The 8,663-nt window shown below is 32.4% G+C and overlaps 1 non-coding gene across 1 annotated transcript; it reads left to right on the top strand.

Moving 5' to 3' along the window:
• The first annotated feature begins 556 nt into the window (after nucleotides 1-556).
• LOC112098664 lies at nucleotides 557-663 on the top strand. The gene has a single exon (XR_002905774.1). It is a non-coding gene; the product is annotated as a small nucleolar RNA R71 (small nucleolar RNA).
• The last annotated feature ends 8,000 nt before the right edge of the window (nucleotides 664-8,663 follow it).

Here is an 8,663-nt window from a genome sequence, read left to right as displayed (position 1 = left end):
TTTGATCAAGAAAATTGCTATGGATCAAGGTATGTCTTCTCTCAATTAGGATGATGTAAAAATCATGATATTCTATGATCTTAGGGATTGAAGTTTATACAAATTAAGGTTTATTTGTGTTTATGAGAATTGTAGAAAATTCCCAATAAATAGATCATACTTCCTTTGCAGTTGACTAAGAAAACCACCTATCACTTTCACTTGCTCAATGGGTTCCTCTTGAAGAGTTGGGCACATATTGGTTAGATGTCTCTACAATCAAACAAATCCCATAAAACTTTCGTTGTTTGCATATTACCTACAGCTACTTGACGAACAAGAGAGGTTAGATTCTTAATTTGTTGTTCAAGGGAGGATATATTTACCTCATTAACATGCTTTGATGGAAAGTCAAGCTCAGTGCCAAATTGTTGAGAATTGGCCGCCATATTTATAGTTAAGTCTCTTTCGGCCTCAAGTTTTATCCACTAAAGCTTCTTCACTCATAACATCAATCATGTTCCTATCGGTGGGTAGAAGTCCCTCATAAAAATATTGGATAAGTAGCTACTCACTAATTTGATGATGGGGGCAGCTTGCACATAATTTCTTGAAACATTCCCAATATTCATGTAGGGAGTCTCCATTGTGTTGCCTTACACCACAAATTTCTTTTCGGATATTGGTTGCCCTTGAGGCTCGAGAATATTTCTCTAGGAACAGGTTGTTTTCATCTCATTCTATATGGTAATACTCTTGGAGTTAGGTAATAAAGCCAATGCTTAGCCGAATCCTTCAAAGAAAATGAAAACAACCTTAATTTAATTTGCCCTTTAGTCACCCTTATGGGCTTCATACTCGTGCATACCACATGAAGCTCTTTTAGATGTTTATGAGGATCTTCACCTATAAGGTGATGAAAAGTGGGAAAAAGATGTATTACCCCATATTTTAATTCAAAAGTGGGATAAGCATTAAATTAGAGATTATTATGCACAAAAGTTGTTGATTCAAATTAGGGACAGCAAGTTCTTTTAAAGTTTGATTTGCAACTAGGGTTTCTTCCTCTTTTAAATTTGAATCGTTAACAAAAAGAAGATCCAGAATTGGATTGTACTCTTCAAATTTTTTTCGAGCTTCTTTCCTAATCATATGCAAAGTTCTCTCTATTTTTGAATCATAAAGTCACTTTGATTAGAAGATCGAGTTAAAGTCATGAACAATTAAATAAGAATGTTAAATAATAAAAAATCTATGCTTAAAAATAAGCAATCAAAATGAATTTATTTTTTTTATATATAACGAAAAATTTCAACAATGAAACAAGGATCACAAAAAAGCACAAAGATCAACTAGAAAACATCCCCAGCAACAGCACCAAAATTTGGTGTGATGTCGTAGGCAACTGAAAATAAAATCTGTACTCCTAAAAGTATATGTAGCCATGTGAGCAAGGATCATTCCCACAAAGAGTATCTAACCTAATTTTATGCTTGGTGACCAAGGATGGGGGATCTAAATATGATGAAAACAATTTAAAGAAAAACAATTAAGAAACAATTCAAATAAAAAATATCGAAATTAATCAAATGAATAAACCTTGGTCTAAGTCAACATGTACCATCAGAATTCACAAAAAGTTATCGATGCAAAAATATATCAATTTGCACTTTGAATGTTTATTATTGGAACTATTATTCCTATTTCTCCTTAATTGCAGTTAATTAGAACACAAGCGATCTAATCAACCCAAACTACTAAGTATCCCAAGACAAGCACTAAAGGTTTAATCCAGTAGCAGCCTTAAGAATTAGAGAAATCAATTAAGCTAAACAACATAAGCACAAGTAGTTGCATTTAATTTAGCAGAGTGTTCTTCTTAAGATCTAATAATTTCTAAAGCAACATATCATTAAATCTTAATTGCTTTACAAGTTAGAATAATCAAACAATTACAGATTTGATATCTAACCTAGCAGTAGATTGCAATGAATAATAAACTCGTAAGCCTTTTAGTAATTAAATGCGACAATCATGAAAATAAGTGCAGAAGAACATCCGATACTTAAAAGTGTATATTAAACAACAAAAACAAATTAGATCTCTCAGTTTCATTAATTCTTAGGCTTCCGTTTCCTTCGACCAATTATAAAAGTTTGGCCATGCAGGGCCATGCTAGAAATTCAAAGGAAAAGTTGGAGAAGAGAGTCGAGAGAGAGAGAGCCAAATTTGATGATTCTCTCCTCTTTATACACATTAATTCTCCTCCTAGCAGCCTACAAAATCTCCTAAAATAAAGGTATTCTAAATATTATCTGAAAATACAAAAATCCAAATCTAACTAATTAATAAAAATAAAATAAAATCTTAATATAAATAGGAAAGTAGTGATTTTCGCTAGATCTTTTTCATTCATCATATCTTGAATCTTCCAAATAATTTGCATCAAACCCATATACTAAAATTGTAGGATAAGGAATTTTCCAGAACATCAATAGTGTAGATGAGTTAACTTTAAGCCCAATTTCGACCTTGATGGAGCCAATATCTCTCGAAACTCATATAAAAATTGTAGATCGTTTTTGTATCTTTTCATAGCATCTTGAATCATCTCAATTAGAGTTCGGATGAGAGAGTTATGCGCAATTTACAAAGTGATGCCGAAACTATCCAGAATTGCCCGATTGGCTTCGTTTTGTACTTAACACCTCCATTTGCATCTAAACCAAAATATAAAAATAATGAGTATATTTAGGCACCAAATGAGTTTTAAAGACTAAACATTAAAGGAGAAAAATATGACTTTTTGTATTCTTATAACATAACACTATGAAACCCCTTGGCTTAATAGCTTTCCTGTACTTTAACAAATCTATGATTCTGGAATATTTATACATACATACATGTGTGTGTGTGTTCTGATCTAGTTTAGAATTTTAAAATGCGGTAAAGTTCGATGAAACATATGAACCATATGGTTTAAGAGGCTTAAAACTTAAAATGCATAAACCGTGTGGTTTATGCATCTTCCTAGACTTTCCTGTACTTTAAAATTTTGAATTGGAACATTTTTATACACACACATATAAGTTATTTTAAGATTATTTTGTGTTTAAAACATTGCGTTTTGTTTTTTTTTAATAAATTTATAATTTAAAATATGGTCAAACATGGTAAAAAATTTTATCACAAAAGTTTTAATAGCAAAAATTTCTATCACTGTGCTATCATACATTATCTATAGACAATAATTATATCATAAGTTTATCATCAATCTTTTGATAAACAAAAGTTCTATCACAAGTACATCATACTTTTATGATATAATGAGATGTGTCATAAACACTACAAGAGTTCTTATTATTTACGACATCACATATACAACATTCTTGGAAGAAATGTTTTAACAAGTAATATAGACAAGTTTTATTTAAAAAAAGCTGTGAAAAAAATCTTAAGTTTTGATTGACTGTGGCGTTAAAGTTAGAGACGCATTTAAAAAATTAAACAAAGCTGAGACAAAAGAAGTTATTTATTACTAGCCGGCCCACACTAAACTCCCTGCACCCTCCATTACTCTATTCTATATATTTTGCTTATTTCAAAACCCACGCCAAAAGCTTACTCACCACACCAAAAGCTCACCCAAATCCAGAACGAGCACTCACCACAATCTTGTGTCTCATTTTCGATTCAGTCTCATTTTCGACTCAGTCTCATTTTCGATTCAATTTAATTTGTTTCTCAATTTCATGAAAACACACGGTACTAAAATCCACTTCATTATTATTTGAAATTTCTTCGAAGTCTTCTCTCATAATCTTAGTTGCATATGTTAATTTCTTAATCTTTTAAGTTTTTTTCTCAATTTCTTAAGATTTCAATTTATTTCAAGGGCTTTGATTTTACCGAGGCAAAAATTGTCTTCAGCTTCCTATTTTGGTAATTTCTGAATCTCTATCTTCATATTTCAATTTATTTAATTTCAACGAGATTTTTCTATTTGTTTAATTGTTTTAATTTGGTTAAATTACTATGTCATATCTCACAAAAGCTCTTAGGGTTCTGTCTAAAAAACCACTCACAGTATAAAAGGAATGTTGGCTGAAAATTTTGGTGATTTTTCTAAGTAATATTTAGATGATTCATCATATTCATGCGGGTGCGTAACATGAAATGTGTTTGTGTGTGGATGGATTTATGCTAATTGGATATCGTGAACACTGAACAATGTGAGTTGAATGGGGCATCTAGAAAGTGATTATTTATGTTTGTCCCCCAAGTGTAAAAAGCAACTTAAAAGAATGTTGAGATGGAAACATATGTTGAGATTTGAAATTTTTGATCTGACACTTCAATTGTGATTTTTAAAGTGTGCCGTGTACTTGGTGAATTTGAGCTTAAGAAAAAACTTATAATATTGAATGTTGTTGAATCAAATTCCTTTGCAAACTTTTATTTCATATATATATTCTTCAGGCTATGATATATATGTTGTAGGATCATGAGTTTCACCAACAACCACTCTGCTGTTCTTCTTCATATATAAATATGACTAACTAATGGGCCATTTGATTGTTTATGTTGGGGTCTTGGCTTGTCTTGGCTTTTGGTATATCAAGCTAAGAAGTTTGTAGTTATTGCTACATATCAAATTGAAGAGAGAAGTAGAATCAATAAATGTGTATACATTGAAACCCCATACCATACTATGTCTTCTAAAAAAATAGGCATATCAATCACACTATATTTACAATACATAGCTACTTGTGTAACCTGTTCGACAATCTGCACCAAAACTACATCTTCAATACAAAAAGAGAATACATGGAAGCTAATATTCAGCTTTAGATTGAGACACTATTGGGAATTTCCTTTCCGGTCAGCCCACCTTCTCTAGAGCATTCTGAGGTGTTAGGATAGAGTAAGGTGTAAGGCACCTTCACAGGCCCAACTTCGTTCTTCCATCTTTTGTCATTGTTCATTTCTATAATTTTGTTTTCGATTTCTAACAATCTTTTTCTAAATCTAATAAGGTAGACTAATTACGGCCTATCATATCCTTCACGTAGGATCCATAAAATTTTGGGTGGGTTCTAAAGAGTCATTATAACATTCTTTCACACTTAGTTCAGTTTGTAAGCAAAGGGTTGGTGCAATCAAGGCAAGTCACTTTTATTATTGTGGTGGTTTGTTGTTTGCCCCCCTAACAGAGTACCATTAAAATATCTTAACCACTGCAATTATAGATACAAGATCCATTTTATTGGATCATATTATGAGACCAGAACTAAGATTAAGACAACTCTTGCCAACAGAACTAAAACCAGAACTAAGATTAAGACAACAAAAAGAAAGGTTGGCCATTTCATTATACAATCGAAATAGAACAATCATGAAAATGCATTTAAAGTCATGCTGAGGGTCGGTTTTACATAATTTTTTATTGTTCTTTATAGCCTAGTTCTTATTATTTTTATAATTGTCAAATGCAGATTAACTATAGACATTAGCGAAAAATGGCTCTTCATGGATAAATCATGGTTGTCTCTTTCAAGGTTTTTCCATAACCTTTTTCTAAATTTAATTAAATCCGATAGTTAATTTTCTTGGGATAAAATATGATATTTGTTAGTTAATTTTACTAAATTTAATTAAATCTATTAGTTAATTTCTTGGGATAAAATATGATATTTGTTTGTAGATTTTCTGAGGAGTATAGAAATGGGGCTAAAACATTTGTCAACAAGGCTAAAGAAAGTACTGGGAATGTTGATTATATCATATGTCCTTGTGAAAAATGTCGAAACCTTCGTTATCAGCATGTTGGTATAGTTTATGAGCATTTAGTTATAATAGGAATGAATCCTGCATATGATACTTGGATTTTTCATGGAGAAAATCCCAATATGCATGTACACAATGAAGATGCTCAAGTGTCAGATACATATAGAATGTATAGAGATGTCTATGATCAGGTTAGTGATACTGAAAGAGAATCTCCTGAAAAAATGGAAGAAGTAATTTTGCAAGAATTGGAAAATGTTGAATCTCCATTATATCCAGGGCGTACAGAATATACAAGGTTATCAACAACTGTACTTTTGTACAAACATAAATCTGTGCATGGTTTATCGGATAAAAGTTTTAGTGATTTATTTCAAATCCTTAGAGGTATGCTACTTGCAAATAATACACTTCCTAACTCTATCTACTCAACCAAAAAGTTGTTAAAGGCCTTTGACCTTGGGTGAGAAAATAGATGCATTCAAAAATGATTGTTGCTTATTTAGAAAAGAGAATGCGCATCTGGACAACTGTCCAAAATGTGGTTCCTCAAGATGGAAAATTAATCAGCGGACTAAAAAAAATTCAAAAAAGAAGTTCCTATGAAAGTTTTACTGTACTTTCCAATTCTACCAAGGTTTAGAAGAATGTTTAAATCACTTGAAATGGCTGAGCAATTAACCTGGTATACTAGTCATAAAAGTCAAGATAGAAAAATGAGGCATCCTGTTGATTCACCAGCATGGAGTACAATTGACAGAAAATTGTCAGAATTTGCTTCAGATGCATGAAACCTTAGACTCAGACTTGCAGCTGATGGGTTTAATCCTTTCCGTAACCTTAGCTCGAAATGTAGTTGTTGGCAAGTAATTTTGGTGAATTATAATCTTCCCCCATGGCTATGTATGTTGCAAGAGAACTTAATGTTGACTTTGTTAATTCCTGGACCTAAACAACAAGGGAATGATATAGATATATTTTTAGAGCCACTTATTGAGGACTTGAATGAGTTATGGAGGAATGGTGTAAATGTATATGATGCATGCTCTAAGTCCATGTTTAATCTAAAAGCTATTTTAATGTGGACAATAAATGATTTCCAGCATATGAAAACCTAGCTGGATGTACCACAAAAGGGAAAGTAGCATGTCCTATATGTGGTTATGATACATAGTAAAATGTTTGCTTACATGAGACATAGAAGGTTTCTCAATCCCAAGCATGAATTTCGATTAAAAAAGAAGTGGTTTGATGAAAATGAAGAAATTAGAGAAAAGCCTAAACAACTCACTTGTCAAGACATTTTAAATGAAGTAAAAGATTTTGTAAATGATTGGGGGAAAATGAAAAAAGGAAAAGGAAGAGAAGGTCAAAGACAGTGCAAATGTGGAAAAGGAAGTCGATATTTTTTGACTTGCCATATTGGGAGGTTTGTTATTTTTAAATAATATTTTATTTTTATCTTATTGATTAATAAAATTTTAGATAATGAACAAATAGGCATATAATGTGGTCATCTTCATTATTTTCAGGGATTAATCTTGCGTCATAACTTAGATGTAATGCATATTGAGAAGAACGTTTGTGATAGCCTTCTCAACACATTGCTAGATATAAAAGGAAAGTCAAAAGATAGGTTGAAATCACGTAAAGATTTGAAAGTTTTGAAAATTAGGCATCATTTGTATCCACAGAGGAAATGAAAGAGATTGTGCTTACCGGCTGCAGCGCACACATTATCTAAAGAGGAGAAGAAAACCTTTTGTAAGAGACTATTTGATATAAAGTTACCGGATGGATATGGCTCCACCATTGGAAACTGCATTTTGATCGATGAGTGTAAAATTAAGGGTCTTAAATCCCACGACTATCATATTTTGATGCAACAATTGTTGACAGTGACATTAAGAGGTCATTTACCTAAAGGACCCGGATTTGCGAGTTTTCAACTTTCGGCATATTTCAATGAATTATGTCAAAGAGTTATCGATAGGGCTAAGTTTGAAGAAATGGAAAATGACATTGCTGAAACTTTGTGTATGCTAGAAAGATTTTTTCCTCCATCATTTTTTGACATCATGATTGTTGTGCAAATTTTAATGTACTCGCAAGCGCACGAATCTATTGTAGTATAGACTAATGGTGACGAGTGTCAATCCCACGAGGAGGTGGATTTTAATTGTGTATAGAACTAATTTTGTAAATGGGTGGTTGGATTTTGTGGTGAAGGTGACTTAGATTATCCTAAAATTGGAATTGAAATGGCAAGAATAAATTGAAGAGAAATTCTATTAAATTGACGCACTTGGGTATCTGGATCCGTATCAACATGAATCATGGGCTAAATAATCCACATTAATGCCAATTAAATCATGAGGGGGGAATCCACACCTCATGAACCACGCTTTAATCAATATGGTGCTAAGGGCTTATCGTGCCAAATAATAATAACCTTGTACTAGGGAGCCGGTGAAACCAAGGCGGTACTAGACAAGATTAATATTATTTGTCAACGAGAAGTCAAAACATCCACAAAAACTAGAGGGGAAGAGAAAATAAATTTACCAAATAAAGCCCATGACACATGTTGAGACTTCACCTTCAACCCAAGCTTGAAAGAAAATTAGCTACTCATAATTGAACTAGGGGCAAAATGGAAATTTATTAAAATACGTAGAAAATACAAGATAGAGAGGGAATTACAGAAAATGGATCCCAAAAATGGATTCAGAGATATCAAATTAGGGGGGAGAGACCCCCTTTTTATAGATACATGGAGTAAATCATGGCCATCGGATTAAAAACAGTCTGGACGCTCAGGATTGCGCCACGTCATCAGTCAACAGTACGCGGTTTGACCACGTGGATGAACAGTAACACGGTTTGACCCGGATGAA

The sequence above is a fragment of the Citrus clementina genome, unplaced genomic scaffold (genome assembly GCF_000493195.1).
Source record: "Citrus clementina cultivar Clemenules unplaced genomic scaffold, Citrus_clementina_v1.0 scaffold_5, whole genome shotgun sequence".
In the NCBI taxonomy this organism is placed as follows: Eukaryota; Viridiplantae; Streptophyta; class Magnoliopsida; order Sapindales; family Rutaceae; genus Citrus; species Citrus x clementina.
The sequence above is the reverse complement of the archived record's forward strand: the minus strand, read 5'-3'. Positions and strand labels throughout refer to the sequence as shown.